Raw genomic sequence first — 21,646 nt, 5'->3', positions numbered from 1 at the left:
GTGTAAATTATATAAGGGATTTTGAATATATGGAGTAGATTACATGAACAACACTGAAAACTATTTTCTTTGAAACAAGCATTTGTTTTACAGAATTTGAGTTTATGGGACTGCAAAAATAGGGTATGTATTTGTTTTACAGAATATATCTTAAGCCTGTGGAATCTTTAGGTTGGGATGGTTGCAGCACCTGTTGTCCACAAATGCATCTTACAATATGTTTGCTGCCGTATGTTCCAAAACATACCTGAATTTAGGTATTAGAGAAATCCCATTGTAGAAAGTCCAGTAATCAGGGCAAGGCGATGACGGTAGCCAGGAGATCCAGAAGTAAGAAGGTTCTGCATAATGTTCCCAAAGCCTGGTGATCATTTTTATGAAGCCCCTGCCTCAGGGTTTCCAGTTATGCTGCTGTGGGTTGTTTTTTAAGGAATCATTGTAATTTTACGAGGAAGTTAGTAGGGAAGTAGTATTTATTTTACAGAAAGTCACATTTACAGAAAGGAATATTGTAACTGTTACTGCTTTAACATTTTCCTGAAAAATAGTTCTCTCACCTATTCCCTGCCTTCCTCCCCCTCTTTCCCTTTCCTTCTTCTCTACCTTCACCCCTCCCTCTCTCGTGACTCTGGGTAAGCTACTTCACCCTTTAAAGCCTCATCAAGGAAAAGAGGGTAATAATTTTAATCTCATTAGATTGTTAGCCTTCAATGAAATAAATCATGCCAAGTGCTTAGCATAGTGTCTCAAACACCATAAGTACGTATGAAATGGCAGCCTAGTAGACAGAAAGATAATATTTAAAGACCATATCTAACTTTATCATATACATTTATATTGAGTGTTTGATCTAGGAAGTTCAAACTTGACAGTGATCCTCTTAAAAATAAGTAAGGCCTTGATAGAAAAATGAGAAAGGGTTAGTTTTACAAATGCGGAGGAAAAACTACTATATTAGTAGTTCAATAAAAGCAGTGTGGAAGAAGGCACCATATTGTATGTGTATGTGTACAAGCACACATACAGGCACACTTTTTTTTTTTTTTTTTTTGCGGTACGCGGGCCTCTCACTGTTGTGGCCTCTCCCGTTGCGGAGCACAGGCTCCGGATGCACAGGCTCAGCGGCCATGGCTCACGGGCCCAGCCGCTCTGCGGCATGTGGGATCTTCCCAGACCGGGGCACGAACCCGTGTCCCCTGCATCGGCAGGCGGACTCTCAACCACTGCGCCACCAGGGAAGCCCCACAGGCACACTTTTTAAACAATGAAGCTCCTGTCCAGGATGCATGGTTCTGATGACAGTATAGATTGGAACACACCTTTGTAAAGCAATTTGGCATTAGGTATCAAGACCTCTACGTATCTTAGTTTAAACTTATTTCAACAAAGATTTGTGTTGGTCATAGCCAGGATAATTACTCACATTGTTCTCTGCACAAAGGGGCCACATCTGTATATCAGGCACAACACAGAAATGTCACTTCTGAGGTCATGGCTGGGTTTAGGGATCAAGGCCTTCTGGCCACACTTTGGAGCAGCGGTTGCCTGGTATGTAGATGCACAGCAGCATCTGTGGCGTGTCTGGACTCAGGAGTGCTCATGCTCACGGCCACACTGGTGTGTACAACAGTGTCTTGTCTGGATTCAGTTCCAGGCATCCCCTGAGATTATTTTTTCACTTACCTGCCCTTTTAGGGGATGATTCTCAAACTCCCACCTCCCTACCCCTACCACCCCCTCTGACAGGAACTAATGTCGTAGTCTCTTCTGAGAAATCTGGGGCAGGCGTGTTTGGCACTGGCTTAGGCATATTTGTGCCTTGATGTCCAGGGGTTATTTTTGTGAGTACGCAAGAGCATGACTCATGGGCAGGGATACATGTATGCACAGCCAGATCTGTTGCTTGCTGGGGTTCTTGAACCCCAACCCTGGCACAGCTACCTTGTGTAGTTGTTCAAGTTGTACAATAAAATACCAGTTCATAATTTGAGAATGGGATAACTTTTGCTAATCTGCACAAAGTCTTTATGTGCTTTTGGAGGCCCTGGATATAGCATGTACAGTAGTAGGAAAGTGTTTGAAAAAAATGTGATATACCCATATGATAGGATGGGATGTAATGATTTGGGAAGAATTTTTAATGATGTGAAAACGGTGCTTATGATATGAATGATAAAAAACAGGATGCATACAAAGAAAATGGTGTTCAATTGTGTACAGATATGCATAGAAGAAGCATTAGAAGGGAATGAAATAAATTGTTACAAGTAGTTAGCTTTGCTTGTGGGATTACAGGTAGTGATATTTTTTCTTTCTGTTCTCCCTCTGTATTTTGTTTAGTGAGCATGTGTTGCTCTTATAGTAAAAGGGAAAATGAAAATTATAAGAAATTTTTAGAACCTACAAAAATAAAGTCATGTTCTGAAGACCTGCAGCTGTCTATTCAACTGTTACTTGTAAATTTACTTCTTCCTGGAGATAATACAACTTCTTTAGACTCATGAGAAATGTCTATAATTTATACCTTTGGGAGCATGAGTTTACAATAGAGTTTACGAATTTACTGATAGTGCCAATTTAAGATGTATTTAAGTTATGTAGTATCAAAGGATTATATAGTTAAATAAGGTATTAATTATTACATAATATCAAGGTTGATCGTATATATTATATATACCTTGATAATGTATCAATATAGAAAATGTAGTTCTTGGTATAGCAGGGAGTGGGGCCCTTAATGTAACCTTCACACTTTCTTCTCATGAAACCAGCTTTGTGGTAGTAATTATGGTGTAGGATGACATAGAAGCCTGAGATTTGTATTCATGTATTTTTCTGCAGTGTCTTAGACATGGATACTTTTAAGTATAGTGTACTCGAGATAGAGTATCAAAATAGATATGTATATATTGTAATTTTAATATTAAATGAGAAAAATAGTGATTATGTTCAACAAAACTGTCATTTCCATTAATCTTCACATAATCTTTAAGATTATTTTTGCTATTTTACAGATAAATGAAACTGATGCTCAGATAACATTTTACAGATAACCTAATAATTTAAATAAGTGGAAACTCAGCCCAGGTTTATCTCATTCCAGAATCAGTGTTATAAACCACTTTGCTTATATTTCCTTTTTATTATTAGGGAATGTACATTTTTTCATATATGTGTTTACTGTTTTGCTTTCTCATACAAATTACCATGCTAATCTTTTCCTCTCTTGATGTGATTTTGTGTATATTTACATGAACTATTAAAACATTTTAGATTTCCTTTATGTTAAATTTTTATATGATTGATTCTCTCCATTTTAAATTTCTTATAGTGCTTCAAGTTATTCGTCTAAAGATAAGTAAGGTATTATTTTCTATTTTTTGAGATTTAGCTTTAAGAAATTAAACTCTTCTCTATCTAGAATATGTAGGCTGAGAAGGTTGTATCTTAGTTTTTCATGGAATTATTTCAGCACCATTTATTAAATAAAGTTTTCTTTCTTCATTGCCCTGTGATGACTACTTTATACATTCCTCACATGGAATGTTCTCTTTGTACTTTTTACCTTCTTGTCCAGATGCTATTCATTCTTCAGAATCTACTTTAGCTACCAGAGCTCCATAGCTTCATAAAATCTTTTCTAATACCTGATTTCCTAGCTGGAATTTTGTAATTGCCACGGCACTGTATGTAGCTGTTACTCATGCTACTCATTTTTACCTTGAACATTTAAATTGCTATAGTAAGACTAGACATTTTTAGAGAGCACAGTCTTTTTCATCATAGTATCTCGTAGGTATCTATTTTGGTGCTGTATACATAAATAGACTTTCTGATAAATATTTGCTGGTGTTTTTTTTTGTTTTACATTTATATACAGTTGGGCCTATTCTGATGTCTGTTCTCTTCCCCTCACTATATATCTACACCAGTTCCACAGTGTTTTAATTATTAATGAGTAGGATGAGTCCATCTCACCTGTTCTTCTGTCTTTCAAAAAAATTTTGTAGATTTGCATGTTTCTTTTTTCTCAAATAGATATAGAATAACCTTTTCAAGTTCTCAAATTTAAAACTTAATCAGATATTTGTTGGAATTATGTAATAATGCACTTTTGTAGTATTGTCCGATCTGCAAACATGGTCAATAGGCCCTTTATTTCAAGTGCTCTTTTCTGTTTCTAAGATGGCTTTTTAAATTGCTTTGTGTATGTTGAGGGGAGCTTAAACAAATTGAATTCAATTAGATTTTATCATGTACCCAAGTGAAGGAGGAATGCAATCTAGGTTGAGAAGGTTGTATCTCATTTTTTCATGGGATTATTTCAACACCATTTATTTAATGCAGTTAGATTTATTTACCATCATTCAAAATATTGGAAAGCTGTAAATGTGGCTGACAGTGCTCTGAAGTCATAACTCTTACGTTTTGCTGGAGGCAGAGAAATTTTAACACTTGAGGAACCTCTAGGTTTAAAGATTTTAGATGCTTGGATTATCTAATTTACATATTATCTAATATTCATTACTTAGGACCTGACATTTGATTTCTAAGGGTGAAAACAGTTACAAGTGTTTTATTATTTCTTGATTTATTAAAAATGAGAATCAATGGAACTTTTCCCCCGTGGTTTTATGTAAGTGGCACTGGTTTTTCTCCTGTGGTTTATGCAAGTGGCCAGCCAAGCCACTTGTTTTATTTCTGGGTGGCTGCATTGGGTCTTAGGGAAGGAAGTTTTCCTTTGGCAGAGAAAGCAAAAATGTGTTTATTCATTCCATTTGTAGTAGCATTGATCCAAGAGGAGCTTTTGAGGAAAACCAGAGCGGTTAGGCTTTGAATATAAATAACTCCCATTCATCTCCTAACTGATGGAGGAAAGTAAAAGATTAAGGATTAATACTATATCAATTATAGACAATACAGAGTTCTAGAGCAGAAGTTGTAAACTGATGGTTCATCAACCAAATATAGCCCTCAGACTGTTTCTTTCGCCTACTGAGTGTTTCCAAAACTTATTTAATTACTTTATAACATCTAAAAATTGTTTTATATGAGTACTTTGCATTGGATCGATCACCTGTATTTTCAATCTGGCATGTTAATAGCTGTGGCACTCTGTAGATATTAAGCCCCACTTAGCACTTCTAACGTGGTCTCAGCATCTAACTTTGCAACGCCTGTTCTAGAGGCGCTTAAATACAGAAGTAATAGTAGATCTAATACTGCTAATGCCGCTGAACCTTCAACATTGAGTAAACAGGAGATAGAATAGTAGCCATGAAGATTTTAGGTAGTGAGAGTTTGAGTTGAATATGGGATGTATGAGAAAGAGTAGCTGCAGAGGAATCCAAGGTTTTTACCTGAGCAGCTGTACGGACAGAAGTGCCATCAACTGAGAGGAGGGAGACTGCAGGCAGGTCAGGTTTGGGGAGTGAGATGGAGTTCAGTTTTGAACATGTTAAGTTTGAGGTCTCTGTTAAAACATCCTGGTGGAAGTATTGAGTAGGCAGTGCTATGAGAGTGCGGAGGTGGAGAGAAATGTCTGGATTGGATAAATAAATTTGAGCTATATAGATGATCCAGAAAGTCTGAGATGGGATGAAGTCACAAAGAGAGTGGAGAACCTGGGACTGAGCCCTGGGACATGTCAGCATTCAGGGATTTTAGAGAAGAGGAGTTCAGCAAGGGAGATGAAGGAGCATCTAGTGAGGTGGGACAGAAAGGAAGGAGGTGTGGTATCCTGAAGGACAAGTGTCTAGACCTGGCTTCACCCCCAAAGCAGAGCCTCAGACAGGGACTTTTTAGGCAGGTGATTTATTGGGGGAAATATTAACAAGAAACAGAAGTTGGAGAACTAGGGCACGTGATACAGAGAAGGAAAGTCAGTCTAAGGGTGTATTATTGACCTGGTCACTTCTGTGAGCAGCTGGGGCTTGATCCTTAGGAAGCCCTCAGAAGACATGAAGAATATGCCTTTTGGTGGGAAGAAGAAGGTATTTATCTACCAGACCTCATCCCCCCATCGGTTAGGGGTTGCCCAGCGTGTTGGTATTAACACCTTCATGCTTCCAGGTTCATTATGACTCAGGATGGCAGAAGAGTTCCATTAGGTATCTCTTATTGCAAAGCCTTTGAGCGAGAAGTGAGCCCTACCAGTGCAGCAAGCAGCTAAGGGGAGGTGCCTCAGCTGGAGTGCAGATGTGAGGCAGAGCTTGAGAGGTGTCCCATACAGCCCACCCTCTTGTACCCTCCATTGAATGCTTGCCCTTTACTGCGAAGCTTTCAAGGTGGTGGCTGGCCACAGTCTCTACATCAGACTTATAGCAGGAGGGTTAGTGGAATAACGTTCATTACTTCAGTCCACTGCTTATTCTAGATTTTCCACACCTTCAGCCAGCAGTTCAACAGGCTGATCCATTCTCCTGGTAGAGTGACCCAGATTTTCTTCCCCAGGGGATCAGTGCCTGTAGTGACTTTATCCTTGTCGGGCCGTAGTTGCTGCAGCTGCCCATTTCCAGTTATCCCTGGGCACGGCAGCCTCAGTCGAATCCCCTAGGTTCGCGATACCCTCTCTCCTGTGCCTGTTGTGTAGCAGCAGCCATAAGTCCTCGTGGTTGTTAGGGTCAGTCTACAGGACACCCCCCTCGCCCCCGCCGCCGCCCCGCGCTGCCACGTCCCCTCATTCCTCTCCCGTTTGATTATTGCTTTGGAATTCTTCCTGTAGCTCCTGACTGAAGCGCCTCCCCTTCTCCTGCAGAATCAGAATTTTTAACCCAGTGGAGCCTAAGGTTGCCAGTCTACTTTTCATCTTTTGGTTCCTGGACTCTTGTTTTTTTTTTTTTTTTAATCTGTCAGAGACACAGTGCCACATTTTGGCCTTGGGAAGACTGTGTCAGATCACTTACCCGCTTGGATGACAGTTCCCTCAAGATGTTACCAATCTTTTATACATAGAAATTTTTGTTATATTTGTTAATCCGGGACTCTTGGGTTATATAAGGTAAATAATTAGGGGAAGAAAATTTCACATAAAGGTGATTAGTTACATTAGTCAAATGTATCTCCTCACTCTGTGAATTAAGCTAGTTTGTTATCTGGCTTTGTTCTTAGTTGCAAAGTTAGAGTAAACTCATTCTGAAAGTTTCATTTCACCTAAAATTGTTTAATAAGGCTTTGAAAAAGTAAAACCAGTCCTAGAGAGGACTTTGTGGTTCGGTGAGTTTTGCCAATGTGCCTCTGGCTTATAATAGGTTATTGTCATGGAATATAAGGATCTTAGTGCCTGTAATAAAACTGATTTTTTAATACATTGAAATAACTTAAACTGTGATAAGAATATAGAAATATGCCTCTTTTGATAATTTTACAAGAATAAAGATGAATTACTAATTTTTTCTCTTGGTATGTGAATAAAGAAGAATTACTAATTTTTTTTCCCTTGTTATCTCCTGCTTCATAAGCTATGATGAGAACTGTGTACTTTTCTTGGTACACCTGCTTGTCTTTTAATATCTTGAGGGTGACAACTAGGGTGTTGTATCACCTATTGGTATTTCTCAGGGCTTAAGATAATGCCTTACTCTTAGTAAGTCCTCCATAAGTAGTTGTTGAGTTAATCCAAGGGGAGAAATATATGGCTCATGCATGTGGTATGTGATAGCATTGATGAACTTTGTTGTTAAAGTTAGTTTTCATAAAATTAAAACTTGTTTTAAATTATAATAATGTTTTAGACTTTCTTCCTTTTTTCTTTCTTTAAACAGATAGAGGGACAAGAACAGAATCACCAGCACTGGCTGAAGGTAAATATGTCTTTCGGGGAAATGATTATTCAAATACAAATGAAAAGTTATGATTTAAATAAAAAACTATATTGACTAAATATAATTTAAGGAAAATGTTCTGTATATAATACTGAACTGCTAAAAATGTCTGTACGAAATACCCAATATTGTTTAGTTTCTGGCTTAGAATGGGAAGTAATATAGATTAATTAGAAGTTTTTTTTGCAGCTTCCTTTCAATAGGAGAGGTATGTGTTTTTCTTTGAATTCCTTTTTAAGTCATTTTAGCTGTCACCAGTATAATTGATCAAAAAATGTCTAAGCCATAATTGTAGTAGTTAAAAATAAAATGTATATATATATATTTGAAAGCTAGCTAGAAGGAAAGACACTTCTACCTATAATGGCTTTTGGTCCTTTTATAAAGTCTTGAAAGTAAAGAACACAACCACAACAAAAAAATAATTACCGTTAAAGGGTCCTGAGTACCTAACCATTTATAATCCTGTAATTGTTTTAATTATAACAAGTTAATAGGTATTTGGAAATGTAATTTTTCTATAGACATACTTTGTGTTCTTCAAGTGAAAATGATCAGCTTAAAGTCTCTGTGTTCTTTCTAATTATAAACAGATATTTATATTTCAAAACTTGCCTGTCATTTTATTAGAACTGATATGACAGTTATCATAGTAGTCCTTTGGAATTGTAATCATCTCACCTACTCTCTGTGTTACAGTGCAGGAGTTCTCAACCATTTTTTTGTTCCATGAATTCTAATAATAATCCATGATTTTATGAAGTAAAATGCATAGATTTAAAAGGGAAACCAGTTAGTATTGAAATGTAGTTAACAAATATTAAAATGCAAATTTTTGTTAGAGTATTATATATGCTTCTCACATTAGAGAATAAGCTTTAGTGACAATTCTGCTAAGTACTGCAATTTTGAATAATGATGAGTTTGCAGTAATTGTAATGTAATGTGAAAATACCTGTGATGTTTATTAATGAAAAATTCATAGATATTTCTAATCCTACTGTGGTTTGTTACCTATAATCTTAATTGAAGGAATTGCTAAATCTCACGTAGAGGTTAGTAAGAAGTTTCCCATCCAGATTCAGCAGATCACTGAATTCTCTCTCTGAACCTCAGATTAAGAACTCCTATTAGTGAAAAGTCAGCTAGACCTTTCTTTCTCCATCATATTTGAGTAAGTGTAGTTTTTTATGTTCTGTATAACTAATCTTATAGAAGTAGAGTTATACATCCATTCCTTAAGAAATATTCTAACCGAAATAGCTTTGAAGAAACTTCTGTTTGCTGATCAATAATCAGAGAAACAACAGCATATTCTGTAGAAAAGGGAACAGAAGATAAGTGTGAAGCCCTGGAGAGTGCTTGCCTTCAAAGACCTCACATTCTTGTTCAGGGAACATGAAATAAACATGTAGAAAGTAACATATCAGTTTGAGATGCTAAAAGTTTAACAAGAGAAATGTCATAATTGTCATAGGAAGGATGCAAATAGTAAGTGCTCTGATGCTTGTGTTATGGAAGCACAAAAAAAGGTCAAGACTTGTAAGAAGTCACCAAGTGTCTTCCATTTACTTCAGGAGTATGAACTATACATGAGAACATGCCAGCCTAAGCTAGGAAGAGCCTGGAATGGTGTCACTAAATTTGAATGTCCAGGACCTTGTAGCTGACTACTAATAAAGGGAATGGCAGGTGTATTGAAGTTTGGTTGACGACAAAAATAGCCCTAATATTTGTTTTGAAGAGGACATGGAAGGAGTGTCTGACTTTCGTGGTGTTTGTTTGGGTTTTTTGGTTTTGTTTTGTTTTTTTTTCCTTTTTTTTGGTCGCGGTCCTTGATTCTTTCTATCAGTGTGATCTGACTCTGATGCCATATTCTAAAGATGTTCTTAAAAGCTGCACTGTCAGCGTCATTGGAATAAGCCCCACTTTTAAAAAACTAATTTGCTGCTTTTGCCCAAGTCACCAAGTTTCTCTAGTCCTCAGTTCCCTTCTTTTATGAATTTAGAGAATTGAGCTACATGATTTCAAGTCATTTCATGAACCTTATATTCTGGCCTCAGATTTTCTATCCCTTGTCATTCCCTTCATTTCCTTCCTTTCTCTTCTCCTTTCTCCCTCCCAGCAACTTTAGACATACGGTAAAAATATTCAAAGTAGTTAAGTGATTTGACCTTGGATTTATGTAAGTGTTGTCCTTGTATATGCTATGTGAAACTTTAAAAGCTATAATTATTGGGTAGCATACTTAATTCAAAAAAGTTTATATGATATACACATACTGCATTTTGGTCTTACTTAATGGCTTCAAAAATTCATTTAAAAGTAATATGCTCCACTATACTGACAAACAGTAGATTACCTCCAGTTTTTTGTAAATCAGTTTCTTTTTGTTTGTTTTTGGGTAAATCAGCCTTTATAACATTATTTAGTGAAAGGTATCAGACCATGGTATTTGAAAATAATTATAGAGTATGCTTGTTAAATTTACTGAGGGAATCTGTCTACTCTCTAACTGAAGTAAAGTACTATTTTTAAAAATGATATAAATAAAGCATATATAAGTGGTTTTTTTTTTTTTTAATCACATACGTAGATCACTATTTATATTGGACAGGACTGATCTTAGAGACTATAGTGTGTTGCAGGCTTTAAGAGAATGGGTTTTTTTTTTTTGTTTTTTTTTTTTTGCGGTATGCGGGCCTCTCACTGTCGCGGCCTCTCCCGTTGCGGAGCACAGGCTCCGGACGCGCAGGCCCATCGGCCACGGCTCACGGGCCCAGCCGCTCCGCGGCACGCGGGATCCTCCCGGACCGGGGCACGAACCTGCATCCCCTGCATCGGCAGGCGGACTCCCAACCACTGCGCCACCAGGGAAGCCCTATAAGTGGTTTTAATTACCACCTCATCTGAAAGATCAAAGTGTAATGAATGACCCCTGTTGGAGTCTTTTTAGCATTATCTCTTAAGAGAGATATCATATTATCTTTTAAGATACTGATTTAAAGATGTACAAAATGTAGAAAAGTTATTGAAGTATGTATCTTAAAACTTATATGATTACAAAGAAGAGAAAATTTATATTTTGTTTTTGTATTCTGTTTGTTTATGATGAGCCTGGAGAAGTTATGTGTAAGAGATTTTAATTTAAGTTCAAGAACAAGGAAAACATTTAAATTCCTTTTATTTTTAATTTTTTTATAAATTTATTTATTTTTGGTTGTGTTGGGTCTTCGTTGCTGCACGTGGGCTTTCTTTAGTTGCGGCGAGCGGGGGCTACTCTTCGTCGCAGTGCGCAGGCATCTCACTGCAGTGGCTTCTCTTATTGTGGAGCACGGGCTCCAGGTGCGCGGGCTTCAGTAGTTGTGGCTCGCGGGCTCTAGAGCGCAGGCTCAGTAGTTGTGGCCCATGGGCTTAGTTGCTCTGTGGCATGTGAGATCCTCCTGGACCAGGGCTTGAACCCGTGTCCCCTGCATTGGCAGGCGGACCCTTAACCTCTGCGCCACCAGGGAAGTCCCTAATTCCTTTTAAATTCCTTTAGCGTGCCAGGCTCAAACAGAACAATCTGACAAGGTAGAGAAATATTTAAGGACATTTCTTAGTTAGCATCTGTTGTCTTTTTCTAGTCATCGTATTTTTTTTTTTTCTTGAAATTTTTTTTCTGTGAGAGTTTTATTCCTAATTTAGAAATTTTAATGCTGGTACTGAATTAATTTCTTTCAGGAATAATTGAAAAATTTCTTAACTCCTTTCGGATAAATTATGTGTACTTTTATTTATGACCAAGAAGCAGTATGGCCATATGGTTAAGAGAAATGTTGGGAGCCAAATTTCCTCAGTGAGAATTCTACCTTCATTGTTTACTAATTGTTGACCTTGAGCAAGTTACTTAATCTTTCTGACCTCAGGTTGCTCAGAGGTAAAGTAAGGATTATGGTGCTAACTAACCACATAAAATAGTTGAGGATTTTATGAGATAATACTGTATCTGTAATACTTTAGCATATTATGTGATACACAGTAAGATCTCATTCATTGACTTTTACTTTTCATTTAGTGATTACTTTCAACTAGCACCTCTGCAAGGTGCTTTGGATATAAAAGTTAGGTTATAGTTGCTCAGGGAAAAATGAATTCTATTGCCCTTAGTTCCTTCAGTCTGTAATGTTTAAGAAGGTCCTTACTTTCCTAAATAAACCCTTCTAAATAAAGTTCTTTCAGAAGCTAAATCCTCATAATTACGAGACAGGAGATTATCTTGTAATTTTTTGCATACGTGAGCGTGTGTGTGTGTGTATATAGTCTGATGCATAACTTTCTTTTACCTCAGTTTAATATATTTTAAGCTACTTCAAATGTTTGATGAGTTGTCAAGCAACGCAGGGATTGTTTGGTTAGTTTGGTTCCAAGAGGCCAGTGGAAACTGGGACCAATGAGGAGAAATTAACAAGTGGGTGAGTTTCAGCTTAATACAAGTTTTGTGTGATTCTTGAGGGTTGAATTCATGTCAGATTAAGTGTGTATCGTTTGATTATTGGCTGAAGTTTCTTAAAAAGTTTTTAAAAATTGACTTGAGTCTAAAAATTTGTCATTTGAAAACAGAATGACTTACTCTTTGGATGTAGTCGTGCGGAGTAAAGTATTTAAGTAGAGGCTAAATGACTACTTGGCATAGATCGATGTTGTAGAATAAGTTCTTAGTAAGGTTAGATGGTCAAGCTTGAGTCTTCCATGTTAGTGCATGTCTTAGTTTGGGCTTCTTTAACAAAGTGTCCTAAACTAGGTGGCTTATAAACAACAGAAGTTTATTTCTCACTGTTCTGGAAGCTCAAAGTCCAAGGCCAGCGTAGATGGTCCCTTCCTGGTCTAAGATTCACTTACTCATTGATGATTGGATATTAAGCCATCCTGCCTGATAGCTTTCACTCCTCATGGCGACTATTAATGTTAAGAAGAAACCTCAGTCCACCAAAAAAAAAAAAAAAAAAAAGGGAATTCTCACTTCAGAGAATACTTTATCTTTTTAGTTCAAATTATGAGGGAAAGTAGAAGGACAGTTTTTTTTTTTTTTTTTCCATTTTTTTGTCTGTGCTGTGCGGCATGTGGGATCTTAGCTCCCCAACCGGGGACCGAACCCATGCCCCCTGCAGTGGAAGCACAGAGTCTTTTTTTTTGTTTGTTTGGCTGCGTGGGGTCTTTGTTGCTGCATGTGGACTTTCTCTAGTTGAGGCGAGCGGGGCTACTCTTTGTTGTGGTACGTGAACTTCCCATTACAGTGGCTTCTCTTGTTGCGGAGCACGGGCTCTAGGCACGTGGGCTTCAGTAGTTGTGGTACACGGGCTCAGTAGTTGTGGCTCGTGGGCTTATTTGCTCCTCGGCATGTGGGATCTTCCTGGACCAGGGCTCTAACCCGTGTTCCCTGCATTGGCAGGCGGATTCTTAACCACTGCGCCACCAGGGAAGCCTGAAGCCCAGAGTCTTAACCACTGGACTGCCAGGAAAGTCCCGGAAGGTCAATTTTTAAGAGCGTCTTGAGCATTTCAATCATAAAAAGATAACTAGAAATGCTTATTCCTATATATCAAATCCTGGAAGATTTCCTTGAGATTGGAGGTCTCCTGCTTTCCCCCCTCTTTCTCCTCCTCTGAAATCTCTGAGGGGAAAAGAATGATGACAGGTTCATATTTTATCCTTTCACTACCTTGAGACCTCCTAACCTGGCATTGAGGCCCAAGTTCCTTGCCGTTTTTGCTGTAGTTTGGTGGCTGGGAGAGGAATCAGAGGCACTCTGATTCCTGGAGGGTGAGGCAGAATGTTTATATGTAGTGGATGAGAACCTCTGTAGCCCTTAACCTCCGTGCCAGAATATATTAAAAAGCGATTTTTCTGAGGATGACTGTTGTGTTGTAGGATCAAGATTTTAAGAATTTGGGCTCTCGTTGCTGTAATGCATAGGAACACGAGAAATACCGATGACGATTAGTTCAGTGGTGATAAAGGGTGTTGTGGGAAGGTATCAGTGCTGTCTAGACCAGCTTTGATGTGTTAGCAGTAAACCTTTGCCTGCTAACCTTGCCCTTGATTGGGTTTCTCAACTTTGTGGAGCTTATATTTGCATTACCCCTTTGTAGGCAACACATTCCATAAACTTACTCCCTACTTTGGGTGTTTTTTGTTTGTTTTTTTTTGTTTTTTGGCCACACCACACGGCATGTGGGAATCTTAGCTCCTCCACCAGGGATCGAACCCGCGCCCCCTGCAGTAGAAGCGCAGAGTCTTAACCACTGGAACCTCAGGGAAGTCCCACTCCCTACTTTGTAAAGTTGCAGTTTGTTTCATTTGACCTAAAGCTACACCTTTTACAGGATGCCCTTCGTTTAGATATGCTCTTCTTTGATGAACAAGCTTTTTTTACTTGAATTTTAATTCATTCATTAATTCAGCTAATGTTTATTGAGTAGTGACTGTATAATAGAATGTCTGCCAGAGACTAGAGGTTCAAAGATGAAAAAGATGTTTGGAAGAATTTTCCCATAAAACCCATCAATGAACTGATGTGCTCTATCTTCTGTAAACTGTTCTATAGAAAAGAAAGAGCCAATATATAAAATATCAAAACCAGATAAGAACAGAGAGAAAAATTACTGGTTGGTCTTACATGATAATCCAAAGTAAAATATTAGTAAATCAAATCTAGGAATATGTATTTCTTTAACTGACCAAATAGAGTTGATCCCAGGAATGCATGGATGGTTTAGAAGTAGAAAATATATTCATGTAATCTACCATATTCATAGATTAAATGAAAAAATTGTTGATATTTTATAAAAAATGGCAATTTTGCCTCAGAATAATATATATATATATATATATATATATGTATATTTAATGGAAAATCAAATCAGAGTCCCATCGAGATTTTTTTTTTGTAGAACCTGACAATCACATGAGTGAATAAAAGGCCAGGAATTGCTAAGGTAGTTTTGAGGATGAAGCATTACTTAAACAATAAGCATAGACCACAAAAAAATGATGAAAAATTGGATTGCATGGAACAAAGGGCACCATAAACAAAGTTAAGACGTATTACAGACTAGGAGAAAGTATTTGCCATGTATATAAGCATCAAAAGATTGGTATTTAGAATTCCTAAAGCCCAGTTGGGGGAAAAAATGGGTGGTGTATCAGTTGGAGTCAAGTTAGGAAAACATACTACTCAGTATTTCAAATAGAGGGAATGTAACATAGAGGATTGGTTATTAAAGGTATTAGAGAGACTGGAAGAGCAAAAGGGAGAAGGAGAGGAATAGAGTGACAAAAAAGGTGGGGTGTTGCCTGCTGCCACCAGAGATAAGCTGCTACCTCTGCTAGACTTCTGTCTCTAACTGGGGCATTGGATACTGGAATCACCCCAACCAAACTTCTCCTACAGCAACTGCTAGTCTGTCTTGGCTAGAAACAGGAAGCTTCTCTCTTTCTTCAGCCTTCTCCTCGCCCTCTAGTGCCGCTTATCGAAATAACCTAACAGGAACCCAGCTGGCAGGGCAGGATGTCTAGGGGATGTCGTTTACAGATCCGAAGCCCCAGCAGTATGGAGTAGAGTAGTGTATGCAAAGGTAGGTGTGGGGCTGAGAGGCAGAGGAAAAAATAAATGGCACAGGTGGCAAAGGATATGAACATACATTTTACAAATGGCCTATAAACATACAAAGAAATACACATTTATTACTGGTAATCAAGAAAATGCAAATTAAAACATCAGATATTTCACAATCTAAAAATTAAAGCTTGAGGTTTTGGAGGCTAAGAGAGAGGAAGTCTTTTGCTAGTGGAACGTGCATTGATAGAAGTACTTTGGAGAGCAATTTGGTACAGTTTAGTAAAGTTAAAGCTGCCTTTTGATTTCTAAATAGCTGTTCTGTGGAAACTCTTCTACATGGGCACAAAGTATGGGTACTGTGTGTAAAGTAGAACTCGTTAATAGAGAGAAATTGAACATCCATTGTCCCTCAGTAGGGGAATGAATAAACAAACTGGTTTCTTTGAACAGTGCCGTAGTATGTAACATCTAAAATGACTGAACGTGGATAATTCTCAAAACACCATTGAGTGGGAAAAGTGAGTTTTAAAGGAATATGGACAGTGTGTCATGTATGCAGATTGAAAAGCAGAACAATACTATGTTGTTTATGAATACGTACCTTCGCAGTAAAATTTTTAAAATATGTTTGGCAAGGAAGCATGTTTTGAAGATGCTGATTACCTTAGGAGATGTGAGAGGGGAAGAGAGGAAAGTTGGTTGGGAGAGGTTGGGAGATTAACTACACAAAAAAAGTAGGCCAGAGTCTGAAGCAACTATGGCACAAAGTTATTGCTGGGTGGTAGAGTATGTGAATATGATATTTTTAATGTTTGAATTATTTACTAATTTAAAGAGATAGAAAATAAGAAAATTAAGAATCAGCTCCTCTGGGAAGCCTTTGGTTAGGTGTTCCTTTTTCTGTAATGTTCATAGAGGTGTTGGCATGCTTCTGTATGGGAGCATGCCACATTATCTGTCTGGTCTCTTCCAGTTGTCTGAGAATTTTTCAATGCCAGCTATTCAGTCTTTGTCACAGTGATTGGCAGATAGGAGCCAGGGAAAGATTGTTTGATTTAAAACAGCAATAGCAACAACCAGGCACTGTAAACAGCTAGATATAACAGTTAGGGTTTTATAATGGTAAGATTTTCATTTAATAGACCATCCATGCATTGCTGCATGTGTTTTGGGAGAGTTCAGGCACCTGAATTCCGCTCTGGTCATTTTTGTTGGGCATCTTTGAATGAGCCACATGTCTTCTCTGAGCATCAGTGGCTTTAGTTTTAAAATTTTTAGAATTATTGATACAGACAAAAGAATGTATACCTTTATTTGTGAATTTAAAAGCCTAAAAACAAAAGATTTCCATGAATCCACCAGTAATTGAGGGACTAGAGTATTTCCTAAACCTTTGAAGTTTCCCAGTCCTATGGCCCTGTCCCTTGCCAGAGATAACCAGTATCTTAAATTTTGTGTTTATCATTCCCTTGCATTTTAACATGTATATTTTTACCACCTATAGGTATATATAATTTTTTCCTGGATTTGAAAATAGTGGTAAATTTTAAGAAAGTGAATTCAGTTCAGTGATCATATTTTTTTAAAGAGAAACTTTCATAATAAATCCTTATAAAATAGGTAATTCTGAGTTTCAGTTTTGTTTTGTTTTGCTTTAATATTTCCATCACACACCATCCTGTATACTCCTAAATTATTTACTTCAGAACTTTGTACTGTTCCTTCTCATAACCTTTGTCTGTCCCTGAATACAGGACGTTAGAGGAGGAAGCATTTCTTTCCTCTAAATTTGCAACTCAGGCAGCTAATTTGCATTGGTGGTTTAATTTTTAATGGCTGGGTACATAGAAGAGTACTAGTACTAGTAATCTTTGAATCAAACTCCAAGATGCCATGACAATCTGATGTAATACTCTTTTATTATGGCTCACTTCCATTTAAGGAGCAACATTGGTCTCCTAATTTATTGTACTTATTGCACATAGCCAGGCATCCTAGTGAGTGTTTTATTTAAAATAGCTTAACTGGGAATTCCCTGGTGGCACAGTGGTTAGGAATCCACCTGCCAATGCAGGGGACACGAGTTCGAGCCCTGGTCCGGGAAGATCCCACGTGCCAAGGAGCAACTAAGCCCGTGCGCCACAACTACTGAGCCTGCACTCTAGGGCCTGCGAGCCACAACTACTGAGCCCACACGCTGCAACTACTGAAGCCCGCGCGCCCATAGCCCGTGCTCTGCAACAAGAAAAGCCACCGCAGTGAGAAGCCCGCACACCGCAACGAAGAATAGCCCTGCTTGCCACAACTAGAGAAAGCCCACGTGCAGCAACAAAGACCCAACATGACCAAAAATAAATAAATTGAAAAAAAAATTTAAAAATAAAATAGCTTAACTAAAATTTTTTTTTAAAATACTAAATTTAAGTGTATCCACTAGATGTCAGCATATCGTACCATATGTAGAATCAGCGCCAGAACAAATGTGAGACATTCAGTCTACCAAGTGAACTGACCTGTGTAAAGTCACATATTTTGTGATAGAGTCAAAACTAGAAATCAAGTCTCCCAATTTTCATTCCATTCTTTGTTTACGTCATATTTCTTTAAGGCAAGTAGCTTAACTCCATGTTAATCACTAGACTAATAAAATACATTGCGCTAGGGATTGGTGGTGAGATTTTAGTACTAGTATGATGGTATTGTAGCTGCATCATGCTTCTCTTCCTTTATATTGCAGAGTAAAGAGAATCAAAGAGTCACTTTATTAAGAGGTACACTAATACCTGGTGATGATAGATTAGATAGTGTTGGTAAGGTTAAGAATTAAGCTACTCTCTGTGAGTTCCTCTGTATAAGTCAGATTTCAACTAGGAAAGCAGAAACCTTGCTAGATATTTTAAAACAGGAAATTTAATATATGTATTTATTTACGCAAGTGTTGGAAGCCTGAGCAAAAAGAGGATGCTGGGGTCTGTGTTTTTACTTAAAACAACTTCTGTCACCAATTCTGGACTGTTTTCCGGCACCGCCTCTGACACCAAATGTGTGGGCTTTTTTCCCCACACCAGCCAGTTCTTCAGCTCTCCAGACACTGTCTAGGTGTCCTATAATTCATTTAATTGTAACACTATGTGGAGTGAGTGTAGACCCCACAGGTTAAGGGCTGCATCCCGTAAGACTGCCCTACACTCCAGACGCCTGTCTCAAATCCTAGGCCTCCTCTACTTCTGACCAACCAGCTCGATATTGGGGCTTCCCACGACCCCCTTCTCAGGTTCAACAAACTGCTTTAATGACTCACAGAACTCAGGAAAACACTTACTCGTTCCAGTTTATTATAAAGGATTTTATAAAGGGTACAAATGAACAGCCAGATAAAGAGGTACATAGGGTGAGGTCTGGAAGTATACTGAGCGTAGGAGCTCTGTCCCCGTAGAGTTGGGCTGTGCCACCCTCCCAGCATGTAGGTGCATTTACCAACCGGGAGGCTCCATTATGTAGGCATGACTGATGGTAAATCATTGGCTATTGATGGTCAAACTCAATTCTTTTTTTACAATTAAAAAATGTTTAATGCCACCCATGACCCTTCGATTACAGAGTATATTCATTGGAGAGAATAAAATTCCTTAACCTGACGTCTAAGGCTCGCTCTCATTTGACGTCAAGCCATATTTCAGTAGAGCAGAGTGGCTAAGGGCACATGGAGACAGGCCGCCCCAGCCAGAATCCCAGCTCTGTGGGAATCTCCAGTCCTTCTCTCCTCCCCAGAGGTCAGGAAATGGGGCTGAAAGTTCCAACTCTATAGTCACGCCTTGGTCTTTGTGGCAACCAGTCCCCATCTTGAAGCTAAGTAGGGGCTTGCCAAGTATCATCTAAAAAACAAAAAGAGGCTCCTGCCACCCAGGAAATTCCAGGGATTTAGAAGCTCTGTGTTAGGAACTGGTGATAAAGGCCAAATATATATTTCTTATTATATCACAAGAGGTAACTGAGATATTTTGAAATTTAAAAAAATGATTTATTTATTTTTGGCCGCATTGGGTCTTCGTTGCTGCACACCGGCTTTCTCTAGTTGTGGCGAGCGGGGCCTACTCTTCATTGCGGTGCACGGGCTTCTGATTGTGGTGGCTTCTCTTGTTGCGGAGCACGGGCTCTAGGCACACAGGCTTCAGTAGTTGTGGCGCACGGGCTCAGTGGTTGTGGCTCGCGGGCTCTAGAGCGCAGGCTCAGTATTTGTGGCGCACGGGCTTAGTTGATGCTCAGCGTGTGGGATCTTCCCGGACCAGGGCTCGAACCCATGTCCCCTGCATTGGCAGGCGGATTCTTAACCACTGCACTACCAGGGAAGCCCAGTAACTGAGATGTTAATGATAACCACAGGAAGTATCCATCACTCCTAAAGCTGGGGGAGAAAAGGTAAGAGGTGGATTAGGCAGAATTTAGGTGTGTGAAGGAGGAAGGCTGGAAGCTTAGACCTCTGAAGGGGGCCAGGCATTTTGCTGCTGCCAGGAGTTCCACAAGAAGCTAGAGCTTGAAACCATAGCTGTCTTTTGCTCACAGGAAATGCTGACAGGACTTGAAAAACAGAAAGAGAGACCTTCTTTCTTCCCACCTTCTAGTTTTCTTTTAGTGGTTCTCACTGATGGAATATACTGAGAAGTCAGCTGACAAAGTAGTCTAGGACGTACACTTCACAGCTTCCTTTCCCCAACATCACAGAGCAGATTATAGAAGGATAAGCTTGGGGGTGTGAGAAATAGGTAACAAACCGTCACTGTCCACCTCTTTGACTCCACGGCATTCGTTTAGCCATGTTGATTTAAGGACGACAATAACAGCATTTTCTTGCTTCCTCTCAGAATTTTTGTTCTTGGATAGCTCATGCTCTAGGGGTACAGGTGGAACGGGAAAAACACTGTATGAATCCAGAGTCCCAGAGAGGACGCTGAGTCTACTTACTTTGCAAGTTCAGTGGAACCAGATGTGGGGAGAGAGTTGCAGTCCTGGGAGCTCAGGTTCTGCTTAAGCATGTTTACCACAAAAATATCAGAAAACAGCAAGGGCAAGAGCAAAAGGGAAATCTCGGTTGTGCTATTTAATGAACAGATATTTGTTGCCAGTCACTGTCATTGTGTTAGAACAAAAGATTCTGTTTAGCAGCTTCTCTTGTTGGGAAGAAAGGGGGAAAGGAAAGTGGAGAAGTAGGTGTGAGAAGGTTAGGGTGTGATGTGCATTTGCAGTGCCATCAGGAAAGCAAATGGCTTAACGTCTTGATAATTATTACACATACTTTTTGATAGACTTGCTTGAGTTGGTTATTTCTCTCCATTATACTGGCACTCAACTATTTCAGCTTCTTATGTAAAATTATCATGTTTAATACCATTAACTGCTATGTTCCTAATGTGAGTTGCAGCATTATCAGAAGCTAAGAAGGAATTATGATTTTACTTCTTTGAATTATTGGGTACCTAACTGATCCTTTACATAAAAGAAATACCAGTGGATCCACCTATTTACAGTCATTAAATTAATTCATTAGATACTTATTGACTATTAACTCTGCCCTATGTTGAATATTTCCTTTGTGTACTTGTATCAGGTACATCAAATACACATTTGGCCAATAATCAATATTCAGCCAAGGCCAAAGCTGAAAGTCATCACAGAATGAACTTCTGAGATGCATGAATAAATCTGAAATTTTATCAAAATTTAATTATTATAATGTTATTAATTGTAGTAGTCAGATTTTAAAAGTTTGATATATTGAAATTTTTATTCTTGCCCTGTTGTCAGCTGCTGGATCACTCCTGGAGTCACTTCTGCTGTTCATTATTAAATCGACACTTGCTTTCAAATCATGTGGTGATGCAGTTTAGGAGCAGTTCTGCAAACAAGACTTTGTGCACTGTTTGAAAAAGATGGTGCCTGGATTTCAGAGGCAGACGTGCTAAGTGAGATTGTTGATATCATTTGAATCATTTTGAAGTTTCTACTATTTTAGCCTGTACTTTCTGCTTTATGTAATCATTTGAGAAATGTTTATCCTTAAACCTTAGACCTAGAAATGTGGCGCTGGAGTTACATAACTGGTTTTCAGGATAGTTTCTTCTTGCCTTTCACTTTTTTATTCACCAAATTGCAACATTTTCTGTGTAATAGATTGATTAGAAGGCTTTTTTCAGCATGTGTCGTATCATATTTCTGTAATTGCTCT

The 21,646-nt window shown here is 38.5% G+C and overlaps 1 protein-coding gene across 5 annotated transcripts in view; it reads left to right on the top strand.

Annotated features, from left to right (window-relative positions):
• The window catches only part of CYRIB (CYFIP related Rac1 interactor B), a 153,789-nt gene that overhangs the window by 92,092 nt on the left and 40,051 nt on the right, over nucleotides 1-21,646 (top strand). For 3 of the 5 annotated variants that reach the window (XM_073794759.1, XM_033843106.2, XM_004316829.4), the window contains one exon: nucleotides 7,764-7,802. The gene's annotated coding sequence lies outside the window, so the exon portion shown is untranslated. Of the gene's footprint in view, nucleotides 1-7,763; nucleotides 7,803-21,225; nucleotides 21,384-21,646 lie in introns of all 5 variants that reach the window. The other 2 variants (XM_033843109.2, XM_019931996.3) reach the window with 1 other exon arrangement.

The sequence above is a fragment of the Tursiops truncatus genome, chromosome 17 (assembly GCF_011762595.2).
Source record: "Tursiops truncatus isolate mTurTru1 chromosome 17, mTurTru1.mat.Y, whole genome shotgun sequence".
Classification (NCBI taxonomy): domain Eukaryota; kingdom Metazoa; phylum Chordata; class Mammalia; order Artiodactyla; family Delphinidae; genus Tursiops; species Tursiops truncatus.
Note: the sequence above shows the minus strand (reverse complement) of the source record. Positions and strands in the feature narration are given on the sequence as shown.